Below are 15,940 nucleotides of genomic sequence, written 5' to 3'. Positions count from 1 at the left end.
GCTATGATTAAAAAGTGAAGAGGGCCAGAGCTCTGGGAATTCATATTTGTTCCACCCCTATCTCTAGTACAGGCCATGGTGCACCCCCAGGTCCCCAACCCCAGGTCTGAAGCACACAGCCCAGCTCCTGGGAGTGTTGGCAATCACTGTCTCAGCTCAGTCCCTCTGTGGGAGTTGCCTTTGGCTGAAAACAGCCTTGAACTCAAGGTCACACCCCCTTCCCAGAGAAAGCCCATATCTACAGACTGGTTAAATTGAGATTATAAAGGTCTATTCCCTGTGCCCCTCATAGGATTTAAATGTGATGACATAAACATGCTCTAAATCATTAAGCAAAATATTAGATTTGAGGTTCATTGAGGAAAAAATGCCAATTATGTATCACTGAAAACAGATAACACTCTATAAAATGACGTTATCAAAATTGCATACTGGCCAAACCTCTTCCACTTGTGGAGGTGTTTTTCATCATAGACCTCTTAGAGTAACAAAGGTGCTATAACATGGAATTTTCAGCTTTATTTGTTTAAGTGGATGTGAGGCATTCTTAAATGTAATGAAAGCAAAATATAAAAGCCTAAAATTTGCCTTCTAAAGAAATATTACCATTGCAAATAATCCCACGTCAGTTATCACCAGGCTGCTGTTTAAGGGCTGCTATTTACAGGCAAGGATTTAAAAAGTCAAAAGGACAAAACACGATACCAGCATTTGCCTTTCAGTCTTGTTTGAGAATCAATTGGTAACTTCCAAGCTCTGCCTTAAATAGAAAACATCACCCTTTGGTCAGTTCTGCTTAACAACAGGCAAGCTCTGAGAAGGCCTCCTAAGTTATGCAACAAATGGGAAATTTTGAGAGAGGCAGAAAGAATCTATTTTAGCTGAAAAGGGAAAAGAGTACAGAAATTATCTGAAGGCTCCTGGGTTTCATGGTAAAGGAGAAATGTAAAACCTCACCATCATTTTGATTCCTTCCTTCAATCTTTTTGTATAACAATGTCCATTTAGAGGGGAACTCTAAAAACCTACCCACCTGGAATTTCTAAAAACTTCATCTGCTCAGATATTCAGCCAGTGAAATTATCTCTGGTACAAAGGAATATTTAGTGGGATAGTGTGACAGTTGTTACCTCAGTGTCAACATAAAGAAGCCAATGTCTCCCCAAAATACTAGTCAACTTTCCCTTGGATTTAGTTAAGGCTCTGCCATTGTCGTGCAGGGAGGCCTGCGGGGTCTGCGGGGTATCCTGCGGACTACGCCAAGTGTCATGCAGGGTGGCCTGCATGGTCTCTGGTCCCGCTCCCCACACAAAAACGCAGGATATGGCTAGGCCAAAAAGGAACACCCACGGAGCCATAGGTAGGGGAGTCACACCACTATACTCTCACTGGTGGCTGGGTTGGAGACACAGGAACCAGGAGCAACACAATTCTCAACCCTCACTGCGCCGCTTGCAGGCTCAGCCACCATCTTCTTGCTAGCCCCCATTTTTCTGCTAGCCCAGCCACGGCAGTTATATTCATGGCTAATGGCTCACTGGTTACAGCTGACGGCCAACTAGCCACAGCTGCTGGCCATTTGATCACAGTCGATGGCCATTTACTACCTGAGCCAGCACCTTTCTATGTGAGGCCGAGAGCCTGGAAACTGCTTTTTGGGGCTCTGTCCCCACAGCCATCTTGGAGCATACCTACACCCTTTCAATTTTCAATATCATTCCTTCCTCCCTTCACTCATTCAACAGACTTCCTTGGTGCCTGTTACCATGTTTCCCCGAAAATAAGACCTAGCTGGACCATCAGCTCTAATGCGTCTTTTGGAGCAAAAATTAATATAAGACCCTGTCTTATATTAATTATTATATTATATTATATTATATTATATTATATTATATTATATTATATTATATTATATTATATTATAATCTGGTCTTATATAAGAACCGGTCTTATATTAAAATAAGATCGGGTCTCATATTAATTTTTGCCCCAAAAGACGCTTCAGAGCTGATGGTCCAACTAGGTCTTATTTTCGGGGAAACACAGTATGTGTCAGATACAGTGCTCAGCACTAGTGATGTGATGAACAAGATAAAGATGACCCTGCCCTTACGGAGCTTCTTTCGCAGGGTCTATGGCTTCACTGAAAATTAGCAGTCTCTATATAACATTGACCAGTAGAAAGCTTCATATAGTTATCATTCACCTGCTGTATAAAGTACAATTTCCCTTTGTTTGTTCTAAAATTATTTTAATGAAAAATTCTCTTTTAAACCTTTAAAATGGGCACAGCATTGTTCTTAGTTTCTACCTGAGGAACCTGGCATCATAGCTGGGGAAGCGGAATGCACACATATGGACGAGCTCAAGAAATGTATAAAGCCACTTATTTTCCATTTGACCTAGAGTGCTACAAAAATTAAAAGAGGGAAAGTCTCCTTTCACACATAGTCTGAAAGAAGGATTTGAATTGACAGAGTTAGCTCCAGGTGATGCAAACATCACCCCCAAGAGTGAAGTACAAAAACGACTTGTAGAGGATTTAGATCAAAGCATTAATCAACACCGAAATCAGATTCTCAACAGATATATTTATCCCAAGTTCATTCACAGTTGCTCATTTATCCATAGACAGACACCCACCAAATACAACCCTCCCACACAGATGGTTCATGGCAAACATAGCATATTCGAAAGAGTTTAGAGTTGTTTTGAAGAAGGAAACAACTTTAGTTATATGTTCAAAGTAATACCCCTGAGATCACAGCAGTTGTCATGATGGGGGTTCACAGTGGGTGCCAAGCATGGTGCTGGGTCTTTCACTCTATCATTTCTGCAGGGCACCCCTCACAGCTCCATTTTCCCCAGGAAGTAGTTGAGGCTCTGGAAGTTAAGTTGTCCACAGCCACATAGCTAGTAAATGAGCTGAGTCTCATAGCTGAGCCAGAATTCAAACCCCCAGACTTTCAGACTCCAAATGCCATACTCTTTCCTACACGTGTTTTTTTTTTTTTTTTTTTTTTTTTTAAAGAAAAATCCTAGAGGATAGCACGGATTTTTCTGTTTATTGTACGATGTTTACTTCCAGTTTCTCCCAGTTTTATCTGGTCTTTAAGAAAGCACTTAACCACTGCTGTCTCAGGGATAAATGATCCATTTGGCTCTATCTCTTTGTTGTAGAGACTTCTTTAAACTCTGGCAGTTACAAGCTTGGTTATATTATCCATCATTCTGATATGAGGCTTATCTTTCTCTTATCTTTAATAACCTTTATCATATGCAGAAACTCCCTCTCACTCTCATAAACCCAGCCTTTCTCAACCTGCATTCCAGTCTGGCATTAGGATAAATGGAGCTAACTTGTTATAAAGATTATTAACAATTTTATTATAACTAGCTAACATAATAGCCACCACCCTCACTTCTCTAAATACAGCCACATTAACGTCTCCCAGTGTTTCAGACCTTCCCTGCATGTCCTTTCATAATTCTATGTCTTTGCTTATGCAATACCCTTCACCTGAAATACCTTCTCCCCATTTCCTCACCTGGCAAACTTCCTTTCATGCTTCAGGCTGCAACTCAAATGAAACTTGTGATGATAATCCCAGATACCCCAAGCTGAGTTACTTGTTCAACTTGTTGTATTAAAGTTCTGTGGTCCTGTTCTTTACTTGCCCATTATATTGCAATGTTTGCTTAATTGTCTATCTCCTGCTGGGAAGTAAGTTGATTGAGGTCAGGATTGGTGTCTTAAGCATCTATGGATATGTAGCATCTCATTTAAGACTTGGCACAGAGTAGGTGCTCAATAAATTTTAATTATTGAATAGGTAAAGTGGTGAAGATTTAACACATTTTGAAATAAATATGTCCTCTGCAGTATGTGTTATGTAGGACCGCCTACTTTCCTATCTCTTCTTGCCTACTTATCCTGTAAAAATTCATGAAATGTTTACAGCTTCAAGATAGGCCTTGGGAAAAACAGCCAGTCCTTTTTTATTTCATACTATTTCATAGTAGCATCCTTTTGACTCAGCCTTTCAATTCGACTTACCTACTTTACCAACATTATTTTCCAATTTTAAAGTATAAGTAGTAGTTTTTTTCAGTATCTTGACTTACTAGAAGTCATTGTTCCCACACCTGACCTTAATTTTTTATGTAGGCCCCTCAGCTTGGCCTTCCTATGCCCTTCCCTGACTCTCAGACCCTTTTTCCTCTGTCATTTCTATTTACTGGGATGCACTGGAGATTTTAAAATTCTCCTAAAGGGAAAAGCACGAGTATTAATTCAAGTCTTTTAAACATAAGGGAGTGTCTTAAACTAAAGTACTTAAACTAAAACTACTTAATTCCTTAAACTAAAACTACTTAACTCCTTTCGGGAATATGAGCAAACCACAATGGAGTAAATACAGCCACTCATTATGAACCAATATAACTTGAACTAATGATGGAAAAAAACCTCGTAGAGGCCTGTGTATGAGATAGCACAGAAGCTAAAACCTAGGCCCTGAAGCCAACCAAATCTAGGTCCAAATTTCTAGCTCTACCACTTTCTATCACCTCAATTTCATCATCCATAAGATTGGTATAAAAATTATACCTGTGTCATAGAGCTGTTGTACCTGCCAATTTCTAGCGTCATGACTTTGGATCATTGCCTTTTGAGCAAAACATTTAGACCAAAAGATCAGCAAGTTTCTTCCAATTCTAAAATATCCTGTGATTTTTATCCATGTTCCTCTATTTCTTCTCTCGGCTCCTTCCTCCTTAAAAGAGCTGACTATCATTGTTTATCAGCAGCTTTTTAGGTTTGCCATTGATTGACATTTCCCTCTCGCCCTAAATTCCAACATATACACAGGACCTAGTTATAGCCCTCTAGCAACTCTCAAAGCAGATAGTGCTTTCTTTTGGATAGGGGTATTCCTGGATTGAAGATTTTTTTTCAGTATAGCAGAAATATTGGTTTCTTGTCTTCCAGGTAATAAAGCATTAGATAAAATAATTGCGGCTCTACTCAACAATAGTTTAAATCTCAGTAGAAAACTATGATCACTTGTAGATTATTCCACTTAAAAATAAGATTTTTAAGGAGAATTCAAAGTGGAATCAAACAATTGAAAAACAGAATATCTAAAAACTTTTTTAAAATTAGAATCGTTTAGCTTGGTAGGGAGTGGCAGGAGGCAAACTTATAATAGTCTTCAGACTTAAAAGGTTTTTGCAAAAGAACAGTAACAAATAATTTTGAATCTCTCTTGGGCTTAGAATAAGATAACTCCTCTTTTAAGTGCTTTGTGTTTGCAGGTGCACCTGTTACTTTTCCTTATGACCTGTTGTACAAAGTAGTCTGATTTTCTTATCTCTGGTTTTCTTGGAAGGTATCTGTATATTAACTAATGTTTATTGGCTTTCTCAGTGTAAGGATATCCATGATGAAAGAGTAATTTCTAATCTGCTTACCTTTTATGCTATTATGAAATACAAAGATAATTATAAAGAATGTGGATATGTGATTGCTAAGCTGAGCTCTATATTGAAAGCCTGCATTTTTACAGCCAGTACAACCCTCGTTAAAGACCATTTCTAACACTAAAAACAGCACTTGGGCTGGGGCCTCCCACTTGTCTTCTTAGCGGATTGACTGGGCTCCATCAGGGGCCTTAAGAATACTTCCGTCTCTTTACTCAGGATCATGAAAACGAAGAGTTCCCATAGCTATCACACTGGAAGAGAAGAAAAAGGAACGCTTCCCCTTCATCTCTTTTAGGGCGTACACGCAATCCGGACCACCACTGTCCTCACTGATTAGAGGGAGAAAGCAGGCGCTGGTGAAAGAGAGCTGCGGGATGGAGCTGCAATACTAAAGTACTTGCAAAGTACTTTTCCAAAAATGGTACGTACATTATTGCTTCCAGTCCTGTCAATAAATCCTCATGAAGTCGACACCACTGTCACCATATTACAGATGAGAAAGCTGAAACTCCAAGTAGCTAAGTAACTTGCACAAAGTCATAGCCAGAAAGAAATCGAGCAGAGATGCAAGACCATATTTGTCTTACTCCAAAACCTGGATCTTCACTATATGGCTCCTCTGCTTCAGAGGGACTCTAATTTGAACCCTAGCAGGCCAGTAAAGCTGCTAAAGCAGGATGAAGGCTGCAGGGATCCCCATGGACCAGCTCTCATAGAAAGAAAGCACATGGTTACCATGACTTCTAACAGCAAAGCAGACATTTAAAAGCCAAGTGTCAAACTACCCCTCACGTGAGGCGCTTGCAAAATTCAAAGCCCAGGTAAGCAGGTAAGAATGAAGAATTAAACACCATGGATAAGAGGTCAGCATGCAATGGTCTAACCTAAGTATTGTGGAGTGCAAGAGCCAGGCTGATTCGAGGCTTAAACCAACTCAGAACAAAGCAGAGGAGCATGAAGTTTAGACCTGTTTGGATTGGGATCAACATCACAGAAGCTTTAAGAATAGAGGGTATCCACAGAGCAGTAAAATTGGGCAGGACTGACCCCTTATCCCAGGACATGGCCTATCTGTCCTCTGCTCTCATTTTAAGTTGCTATTAGATGTGGGTGCATATGGCCATGTCAGTGTGTTTAGCTCTCAGAGCAAGGCGAGATTCTGTGTGTATCCTTTACAGCCAAAGTCTTGGTCATCTAAAGAGTTTTGCATTTCTAATAGAGCTTATGTAACACGAAGGAGATGACATTGATGATAATCTGCACCATTTGGGGTAAAGGTACGAACAGCACAAGTTACAATATAGAAACGCAAACCCAAATGCCAGAACACCAATCATCGTGCCCAATAGTTGCATCCTCTGTCTACTCCTTAAGTCTTTGTACATTTTCATTTCAGAGTTCTGGGCATCTTGATGTCATCTTTCCTGCCAATAGGATTTCGTTTATAGCCTAAATGCTTTCAACTGGAGATAATGCTGAACAATATCCTCTGCTCAGGAGGTTGACTTCACTTGAGGCATTAACGGGAATATCTTTTTATCCAAAAGAAGTGCACCTGGAAGAACAAAGCAAGCTTTGTTGCTCATCTGAACAAACAGATCCTGTGAAAATGATTTATTCTTGCTCTTTGGTTTAGAAAACAGAACATTACCCTTCTTTGTTACAGCAAAAGTTTTTTGAAGCCAGAGCCACTGCAGCTAGTATGATGCATCTATATAGGCTTCGGGTGGAGTTTGGATGCATAGCTTGCCTCTGAGTTATCTTTCTGAGCCCAGGCCAGGACAAGGAAGCAATATAAAGCCAGGAACTCATTTGTCTAACATGAGCTGATTTTGAATTTATTATTGAGAATATTTATGAATATTTGCAATAATAAGTTATTGAGAATAAATTATGCTTTAGTCTTGAAGTCTTTAGTCTTTATATTTTCCATTTCTATCATATATGTTGCTTTATTTGATTTTACAACATTTAATCAGATCAACCAGTGAATATGTGGATTCTTACCAGCTGTAAAGCACTATACCCAGCATTGTAAGGACACACACAAACACACCAAGCCCATAGACACAAAAAAAACAAATTGGTGATTGCAAGACACAGGAGGTGGGCAAAATGAGTGAAGGGAGTCAAAGGTACAAACTTCCAGTTATAAAATAGACAAGTCATGGAGATATAATGTACAGCGTAACAACTATAGTTACTAATACTCTATTGCATATTTGAATGTTGCTGAGAGAAAAGATCTTAAAAGTTATCACAAGAAAAAACATTTTTATAACTATGGTGATGGATGTTAACTTATTGTGGCGATCATTTCACAATATATAAATATTGAATCATTATGTTGTACACCTGAAACTAATATAATGTTATCTGTCAATTATATCTCAATTTTTAAAAAGAAAATAAAGTGACAGCTTTTCATGAGACTATTAAAAAAGAATGAGTGCTCTTCCTGTACTGAACAGAAACTTTGCCAATATATAATGTTAAATGAAAACAAGAAAGATGCAGAACAGTCTTAGTATGTTATTATTAGTGTTATATATGATATATTTGAAAAGTTGCAAAAGAAACTGGTAACAATGGTTGTCTTCTGGAAAAAAACTGGACCTATATTTAAATGCCTCAAATTTGACTCAGAGGTTTTGACATTGATCCTAGGATAGTATGGCCAAATGGCTAAGATCTTAACTTTTGTTGCATATTAAAGAGTTATTTTTCTAGTGAAAAGTATACAGATTTTATTTCTATCTGTGTCTCTTTTATGTACTTTTACATGTGGGAAATCCCAAATTACTTTTCAATTTTCCACCCAATTGGCAATCTATCCAGTCTTTGAATGGCTTCCAGGTCCTTTCCATCTTGGGCAGAATCCAAGTGGACTCTAAAAGAATTCATTCTCTCCTTGCTTGCATGTTTATCTTGTCAGTATTGCTTGGAACAATATTTTGTAAAGTCAGTGTAAATGCATATGTTTTTAAATGTTAAAATGTGAGGTGAAATAGATTGCCTGAGAGAAAACAAGACTGCAAGTAAGAAGAGTGAGCAAAAAAAATATGACGGAAGTCAAGAAAGACAAAGAAAAATCAAGGATTAAGGTAGTTAAAGCACAAAGTAAAAAGGATTACATGTAGGCATTAAGAAACTAATACAAAGCCAGTAAAAACTAGTTTAAAAATATTCTTTGGGGGACAAGGGAGCTTTACCACTGCAGTGGGTTGGCTTGTTTGCATTTTATCCTGAACTGCAGGTCATTCATGCTTAAATGGAGTGTGTGTACCCCAAGGAGGGTGCCCATTTATCCACTGGGATACAGGATGAAAAATTAGAATTTTTATATTTTTGGTTCAACTTGTGATTGTTTTATAACATACATTAATATATTATTTCAGTAGTACTGTTGTACCCCCGTATCCACAGTTTCACTTTCTGCAGTTTCAGATAACCTTGGTCAATCTAGGTCCAAAAATATTAAATGAAAAATTCCAGAAACAAACAATCGATAAGTTTTAAATTGCATGCTGTTCTTAGTATCGTGATGAAATCTTGTGTGTCCCTCTCCGTCCTGGGATGTTAATCATCGCTTTGTTCAGTGTCTCCCTGCTCTATACATTCCCATGTTTCCCCAAAAATAAGACCTAACCGGACCATCAGCTCTAATGTGTCTTTTGGAGCAAAAATTAATATAAGACCCGGTCTTATGTTAGATAAGACCCAGTCTTCTATTATAGTAAAATAAGACCAGGTCTTACGTTAATTTTTGCTCCAAAAGACGCATTAGAGCTGATGGTCCAGCTAGGTCTTATTTTTGGGGCAAACAGGATAATAGCCGACTTGATTATCAGATCTACTGTCGTGGTATCACGGTGCTTGTGTTCAAGTAACTCTTATTTAACTTAATAATGGCCCCAAAGTGCAAGAGTAGTGATGCTGGTGATTCAGACATGCCAAAGAGAAGCCATATAGTGCTTCCTTTAAGTGCAAAGGTATATATGCATGTATAGGCAAAACCATAGTATATATAGGGTTTGATACAATCTGTGGTTTCAGGTATCCACTCAGCGTCTTGGAACAAGTCCTCATCAGCTAAGGGGGGCCTACTGTATAGTCTTGTGCTGCTTAATGACATTTTGGTCAACAACAGATCTCATATACAATGGTGATCCCATAAGATTATAATGGAGCTGAAAAATTCCTATTACTTAGTGCCGTCATAACACACGCATTACTCATGGTGATGCTGATGTAAATATACCTACAGCCAGTCATATAAAAGTATAGCACATAAAATTATGAACAGTACCTAATACTTGATAATAAACAACTATGTTACTGGTTTATGTATTTACTATACTATACCTTGTATTGGTATTTTAGTGTACTCTTTCTGCTTATTAAAAAAAAGTTTACTGTAAAACAGTATGCATGTTACAATGGTAACAGCCTCATACATCTCCTTTTTACCTGTCTCTCCTTTACTCCTGTCTCGCAGCCCACCATCCCATGCAGGAATTGAACCAGCAACCTTGTTGTTAAAAGCTCGCGCTCTAACCAACTGAGCCATCTGGCCGCCCCTCCAACAGCTCAACGGCAGCTCATTGTCTTCAATCTAGTTGTGGAGGGCACAGCTCACTGGCCTCTGTGGGAATCAAACTGGCAACCCTGTTGTTCAGAGCTCACTCTGTAACCAACTGAGCCATCTGGCCACCCCACTGTATCTCTTAACTGCATCATTTTCTCTTGTCCTTGATTTACTCTTGTATTGTTTTGTTCATCATGGCCCCTCAGCATACAAAACCCACTGCTAATGTTGCCAGTAAGAGGCCATGTCGAGTAATTGACCTAGAAATAAAGTTAAAAATGATTAAGGACTACGAAGGTGGAAACTCAGTGATAGTTATTGCTTGCCAGTTGGGTATGTCCTATTTCATTATAGCTACAATATTGTAGAACGAGAACAAAGTGACAGAAGCTATTAAAGGATCTGCTTAATTGAAGGCAATAAGAGTAACAAATTTTTCAAAATTTATGGAGAAACTTCTAATGACCTGAAGACCAGACACAGAATTGTATTTCTCTCAGCACCATGATGATCATGGCCAAAGCAAAAATTTTGTAATGTTGAAAGACAAGGCTGGACCTGACTACAATGTTGAACGTACTACTAGCTCTAGATGGTTTAAATGGTTCAAGAATTGTTTGTTATTCATTATATAATGTGAAAGTGAGTGGTGAGTCTGCGAGTGCTGATGTGAAGGTAGCTGAAGAATTTTTGGAACCTCTAGAGAAGCTGACCGTGGAGGGAAATTACTTGCCACAGGAAATATTCAATATGGATGAAAACTCCCTATTCTGGAAACAGATGTCTGAAAGGACTTTCATCCATAAGGAGGCCAAGTCAGAGCCAAGTTTCAAGGCTTTTATGGATAGGATAACAGTATTGTTTGAGGGCAATGTTGCAGGCTACAAATGGAAACCCTTTGCGAGCTGGCACAGAGAGAATCCCAGAGCCTTGAAGCATGTAAGTAAGCACACACTGCCAGTGAACTATAGGAGCAATAAGAAGTCATGGATGACCCAACTCCGCTTCCAAGATGCCCTCCTGAATTTCTATGCCAGTGAAATGGAGAAGTACTATATGGAGCGTAACATATCTTTCAAGATTTTGCTTACTATTGATAATACTGCTAGACATCCTCCTTTTATTGGTGATCTTCATCCCAATATCAAAGCGATGTTTCTCCCTCCAAATACTAACTCTTTGATCCCACCAATGGATCAAGGAGTTATAGCAGCTTTTAAGGCCTACTGCCTGAGGAGGACCTTTGCCCGGGCTATTGCTGCAACTGAAGAAGACACTGAGAAGACACTGATGCAATTCTCAAAGGATTACAATATCTACTTGTATGACTGCATCAAGAACTTTGCTGGGACTTGGGGTGATGTCACCAAGGAGTGCATGAATGGCATCTGGAAGAAGACACTCCAGACGTTCATCCATGACTTCAAAGGATTTGCCAAGGATGAGGAGGTTGAAAAAAATCAACAAGGCTGCGTTGAGATGGCAGACAACTTGAACCTGGCGGTGGGTGAGGACGACATGGAGGAGCTCCTAGAGGTTGTCCCTGAGGAACTGACTGATGAGGAGTTGTTGGAACTGGAACAGGAACACATCGCTGAAGAAGAGGCAAGAGAAAAGGAAATGTCAGAAGAAAAGGAAGAAGTACCCCCAAGAAAATTCAGAGTGAAAAGTTTAGCAGAAGCTTTTGTAGACCTCAACAAGCTCCTTAAAAGTTTGAAAACATGGACCCCAACACAAAAGGTTTTCATTAATAGAGAGGATCTATGAGGAAAAAAAAGAGACAAACTGAGCAAATCACCATGGACATATTTGTGAAAAGAGTAACACCCCGTCAAAAAGAGCCTCTGGCAAGTCCTTCAGGAGGTATTCCAGAAGAAAGCATTGCTGTCACAGGAGGTGCCAGCTCCATGCTTCCGGTGCAACAAGACGTGGAGGTGATACTGATGATGCTGACCTTGTGTAGGCCTAGACTACTGTGTGTGTCTGTGTCTTAGTTTTTAACAAAAAGTTTACAAAGTGAAAAAAACATAAATTTTTAAATGGGAAAAAAGCTTATGGAATATGGATATAAAGAAAGAAAATGTTTTTCTATAGCTGTACAATGTGTTTGTGTTTTAAGCTAAGTGTTATTTCTAGTGTTATTTCTCGAGTCAAAAAGTTAAAAAAAATTTAAGTTTATAAAGTAAAAAAGCCACAGTAAGCTAAGGTTAATTTATTATTGAAGAAAGAAAAAAATCTAATACAGTTAGTGAAGCCTAAGTGTACAGTGTTTATAAAGTCTGCAGTAGTGTACGGTAACATCCTGTGTCTTCACTTTCACTCACCACTCACTCACTGATTCACCCCAAGCAACTTCTAGTCCTGCCAGCTCCATTCATGGTAAGTGTCAACGTAGACCGTTTTAAAAAATCTTTTAAACCATATTTTTACTGTAACTTTTCTATGTTTAGGTATGGTTAGACACATAAATAGTACTTACCATTGTGTGACAATTGCCTACAGTATTTAATACAGTAACATACTATATACACGTTTATAGGTAGCCTAGGAACAATAGGCTCTACCATCTAGCCTCGGTGTGCAGTGGGGCTATTCCATCTACGTTTGTGTAAGTGCACTCTATGATGTTTGCACAATGACAAGTCACCTAAAGATGCACTTCTCAGAGAGGATCCCCGTCCTTACATGATGCATGACTGTAAGATGAATAAGGTCTGAGGCTCTAAGGTATAACATGTTGACTATAGTTGATAACACTGTATTCTATAACCAAAATTTGCTAAAAGAGTAGAAGTTAAAAATTCTCAACCAAAGAAAGAAGGAATGAAGGAAAAAAAGAAGGAAGGAAGAAAGAAGGAGGGAGGAAGGAAAGGAGGGAGGAAGGAAAAGAGGGAGGAAGGAACCTCCATACTGTTTCCCATAGTGGCTGCACCAATTTACAATCTTACCAACAGTGCACAAGGGTTTCCTTTTCTTTACATACACACCAACACTTGTTATCTCAAACAGATATTCTTATACTCTTCATGTATGGTCCCACTTTTTTATTTTTAGAGAATTCTTTCCTACCTCAATATGAAATATGTATACTTTTGTTTCTAATTTTACTTATTTTATTATCACAGTTTTAATGGTTATAAACTATACCAGCAGGGGTTACACCATAACATATTTTATCAATCCTCTATCTTTGGATATTTAGTTTTTTCCCCCCACGTGTGCTATTTAAAATATAACCTGATACACATCTCTGTGCCTGTCTTTTCCGTATTTCATATGATCAAGACCAAAATATACAAAGATTTCATTGTTCTTTATACATGGTTTCCAGTATAGAAATTTTAGATAGAATGACCTTATAACTTATTGTCAAAACAGGACACTTTTGAGAGCAAAAGGAGTCATATTAAGAATTAGGCTGAAACAAAAGGCATCTGAAATAGAGCTATGGTCACCTACTTTCATGGATCGTTCTCAAATTTATAGTGTGGGGGCGGCCAGTTAGCTCAGTTTGTTAGAGCAGTGCTACTAACAACAAGGTTGCCAGTTCGATCCCCACATGGGCCACTGTGAGCTGCGCCCTCCACAACTAGATTGAAACAACTACGTGACTTGGATCTCATGGGTCCTGGAAAAACACATTTAAATATATAAAAGTTAAAAAATATATATGTAGTGTGAAATAACATTAACAGTCTGTAGGAAAGGTGTCTAAATTGGTGATATGTGCTATGTATTTGGTCATAGTGTGACACCCACAAAAGTGTCCCTAATTCACACTCCTTTAAACCTTTCTTAAACTTCATGCTTGGAGAAGAGATACATAATGGGCAGAGGGCACAGGCATCTACAGTTTCTACTGGTTTTAGGAAAAGCAGCTATGTGCATACAGAGGGGCTGTTCTCATTTGCTGTCTCTGTTAGTGAGGCCCTTCCCGTTTGGTCTCCCACCCATGTATAGCTACAAACGAGATCACTGGGGACCAAAACTGCTTGAATCTGAGCATAGCTGCTTGGGTCTTGATTGTACATTTCTGCAAATATGATCCATGTTTCGGTGCTTGTCACTTTCTAAATCTTCATTTTTTAAAACCTTATCATAAAGCAATTTGACTCTAATTACAGCCATGTAGACATTGACATAAGCTGGCTTCAGAAAACCAACAGACGTGGAAAGAGATGAACATAAATGAACACACTTTTAACCTCCTCTCTAGTGTGGCAGCTCAAAGAATGAGGATAAAGTTAAGAAACAATAAATGTGGGCTTTGACTAATGTAATAGCAAAGAAGCATCTCAGGATTTTAAAGCTGGATGAGATCTAGGCCCTTTATCTGTAAAATGAGGACACCAAGGTCAAGAATGTCAGGTGACCTATGTAAAGACTACAGCTGGTGGAGGTCGAGCTGAGACAACCACCCGGATCTGCGACTCCTATGACTCTATTTGTGCCACAACTCAGAACCACATTTTATTGTTGTTACGAGGGTGAAGGAAATAATGTTTGACTTTTCTATTTGGGGCAAGTAAATGCAAGGTATTTATTCCCATTATAATGTTACAGAAGAGTAGTAGTTAGAAAGATGTTTCCAGACTAGCTTCTCGTTAGATAATTGACCATACAAGGCTTACAACACAAGCACATAAAGCCTATATTGAAAACACTGAAAAGAAAGAGGCAAAAATAGATGGAATCAAAATGGAAATGCTCTACAAAACACAGACTGATTGCTTATTGTTTTGCTTCTTCTCCAATGGAGTTATAACTTCAGTTGGCCTCAATGGAAGGACAATGACGAGTTGATTGACTCACTTGTACATTATGTCAGAGAGACCAGAAAATTACCAAGGTAACTTGAGAAATAGAAAAATTCTAAAATTACCTTGTTTAAAGACATTATCCTTTTGAACTAAGCTTTTCAAAATACAGTCACAACTGGTGTCTCCAAGATTCGGTTTCTAGGAGACAAGGCCACTTTTCTCATCACATTAGCAAACAGACAAGCCGCTCCCAGGGCTTGCCAATCACCCCTGAAGCATGACCCTGGCAAAGAGCCTGTACAAGAAAATGTTGGTATGGACTACACCAGCTCTCACCAAACTCAGAGCAAAAGGACGGTTACTTGAGGAAAACAATTCAGTGCAGCAGTTGTGAAGGAAGACACAATAGCAGAATGAAAGAGGAAGAATTGTTTGAATTCTGTGGCCCAGGATCCCTTTAACTCTATGCCTCTATCAGGACTATTTGGCAAGAGGTATCCTTCCCTTGTCGTATACTCTGCAATGTTTCTTTCCCAAAGCCCCATCCTAACCTGCAGGTTCCTCAACCTTGGAGTCATTCTCTCTCTCTCTCTCTCTCTCTCTCTCTCTCTCTCTCTCTCTCTCTCTGCTCCAAGACTCGCGGGAGGAAAAGGACCCTGGGTTAGAAAGGAAGTTGGTGAAGAATAGGACTGCTCAGAGAAACATAACTTCATAAAACAATTTCATTGACATTAGGGCAGGGATCTTTCTTTGGTTCACTTACATAAACCTAGATGGTATAGCAGCGTCTGACTCATCGAATATTTATGATAAATTCCTATTTGTTAAATGAATGAGCAAATTTTGGAATCCTTAAACCACGATAATGGTAGGAGATGTCTTCTAAGTCATTACTGGGCTCCTTCCTCCTTCCAAAATTTTAACTAAAATTTGATCATCTTACATGATGCCTGGGAAATAATCTCTCTAATCTCCAACCTATTCTGGTCACTCTAGCCATCCTGACTGGCCAAGCTCACAGTGGTTCTCCAAGGCCTCTGGTACTTAGGCACTACCCAGCCTCAAAGGGAGCGGAGGAACCTTTAGTGGGGCCAGCAATCCCAGGCCT

This window comes from Rhinolophus ferrumequinum, chromosome 10 (assembly GCF_004115265.2).
Source record: "Rhinolophus ferrumequinum isolate MPI-CBG mRhiFer1 chromosome 10, mRhiFer1_v1.p, whole genome shotgun sequence".
NCBI lineage: Eukaryota > Metazoa > Chordata > Mammalia > Chiroptera > Rhinolophidae > Rhinolophus > Rhinolophus ferrumequinum.
Note: the sequence above shows the minus strand (reverse complement) of the source record.